General features: G+C 29.3%; 1 non-coding gene across 1 annotated transcript; it reads left to right on the top strand.

Moving 5' to 3' along the window:
- The first annotated feature begins 1,816 nt into the window (after positions 1 to 1,816).
- TRNAS-GCU (transfer RNA serine (anticodon GCU)) lies at positions 1,817 to 1,904 on the top strand. Its single transcript has one exon. It is a non-coding gene; the product is annotated as a tRNA-Ser (tRNA).
- The last annotated feature ends 475 nt before the right edge of the window (positions 1,905 to 2,379 follow it).

The raw sequence follows: 2,379 nt of genomic DNA, 5'->3' as shown, positions 1-2,379 counted from the left end.
TTTTCATTCCAATTTTTTTTTTTCGTATTTTCACTTCTCTTGTTCGTAAAAAAAAATGTGTGACAATTCCGGAAATTGCGTATTCAATTCAATGATGCATTACATTAAGTAATACATTACTTAAAATTAAGTAATGTGAAAATTTTGATTTGAGTAATTCCATTTTAATTTTTAATTAATTGAAAAATTTCAATTAATTAATGAATAATTTATTATATTTATAATATATATATAAGAATATATATAATAAGAATAAGATAAGCGGATAGCGGGAATCGAACCCGCATCGTTAGCTTGGAAGGCTAGGGGTTATAGTCGACGTTGATTCATCATTTTGAACGTCTCTAATTCAAAACCGAACGTGAAACTTTGGTTTCATTCGGCTCCTTTATGGAAGATGGATAAATTCTTACATGTAAGATGTAAAGAAAAAAAAAATGCCACCCATACATAACATCTATGTCAGCCTTTCCGTCTGAATGCATTCAAAAGGACCCGCTTTATAGATGATCCCTATACAAGAGGAGATTATAACAATCTTTCCAGTTATTTATTTCGTTCCCTATTTCTATTTAATATAATCCTTAGGAAAAGTAGTTTGTTTCCGCCGAGCTAAAAAACGATGTCGACGTCTCTAGTAAACCAAAGACACTGTTTAATAGCTATTTTGTTTTGCTTCAATCTCCCTTATCCAAAGAAAAAATTGAAGATTTAGTTACGATTAGAAAAAATTCTACCTTTATCCATGGATCCCTTATTCCTTCAATTGGAAGTATTGATCCAATTCAATAAAATTATGTTTCGTAATTTCGTGATCCAATTTTTTCAATTTCGAACTGATTTTTGGATACAAATCACGAGAATTTATATTTTTCCTCGAATCTTTCATCGAGAGGTAAAGGATTAAATCCTTTTAAGAAAAAAAGTTTTTGATCGGAATATTAATAATTCCGAAGGATCCCTTAACTATTAAGGGATTAATAGAACGAATCGCACTTTTACCACTAAACTATATCCGCTACAATGCAATTATTGCATATAAATTGACCTTTTGTCGAAGACGAAAATAAGTCGTAGTAATAAATAATAAAAAGATCGGATCAGAAAAGAATCATGAAAATTCGAACGTTGACGTATTTTCATCAGGGCGACTGATGAGATTAGGAAAAGAGGACTCATTTTAATTAAAAAATTAACAAGTTTTTTAATTCTATTCTAGTAAAGTACTAAAATAAAGAATAATAGTAAGGAATGGCACCTTGATTCTATATCATCTTTTTCTGTATCATAGGAATCAAATAATCAATCTTCTTATGATTCTTGTTGTTTCGATTTTTTTTGTTTCAAAAAAATTTTGTGTTTTCAAATAAAATAAATAATTTTATCTACGATTCATTGGAACAAAAAAAGCCCGGCTAGGTACTGACCAGGCCAGGCCGTGGAAATAAAATGACAAGGACTTTTGGGATGAAATAAAATAAAAGAGGTACTATATTTTTTTTTTTATTTAGAAATATATATTTTTAGCAATCTTTAATATATTGGTAATATTTATATATTAGGATTGGAGATATCTCTTCTTTTGAGCCCTTACTTTATCTAATTTATCTAAATGGAATTGCTCATAAAAGTATTTATCGATTTTATCGATATCCATCGATATATCTAGATAATTATATATATCGATATAATTATATATCCATATAATTAAAGGGTAGATAAAGATAATCAAGAGAGATAAAGAAGGGCTTTTTTCAAGCCTTGATTTTCTATTTTTTATACTATGTATCATAGTAATTATCCTTTTTCAATTTGGGGAGAGATGGCTGAGTGGACTAAAGCGTCGGATTGCTAATCCGTTGTACGAGTTTTTTGTACCGAGGGTTCGAATCCCTCTCTTTCCGTTTCTGTCAATTACTTGGTATTTTTTTATAGTTTAGGAAAGATGTGGAATAGATAAAATTTTTAGAACATTTCAAAATCAAGCAAGGAAAAAAATCATTTGTTTTATTCTTCACGTCCCGGATTACGTCCCGGGTCATTAGATAGGAATCCGAAAATGAAGAGAGAAACAAAGAATATTACTACTGTATAAACAAATAGTTTTAGAGTAAGCATTACACAATCTCCAAGATCATTTTTTTTTTTTTTTTTTAAGAGAATAGATTCTCTATCTTAACCTGTTTTGACACCAAGAAATGCAGTGAAGTTATTTCTAGAAAAGAAATAGGAAAAATTTTTACGAGTTGAGTCGTTCATTACTGAAAATTGTATTTCATACCTACAATTATATATTGTGGGGGACTCTAACAGGGTCGTTCAATGGAAAAAAGTAAGAATAAGAAAATGAGAGTGATCCAGATTTATCACAGCTATAGA

This window comes from Cucurbita pepo, unplaced genomic scaffold (assembly GCF_057944985.1).
Source record: "Cucurbita pepo subsp. pepo isolate OVF unplaced genomic scaffold, ASM5794498v1 scafford_91, whole genome shotgun sequence".
NCBI classification, from domain to species: Eukaryota; Viridiplantae; Streptophyta; class Magnoliopsida; order Cucurbitales; family Cucurbitaceae; genus Cucurbita; species Cucurbita pepo.
The sequence above is the reverse complement of the archived record's forward strand: the minus strand, read 5'-3'. Positions and strand labels throughout refer to the sequence as shown.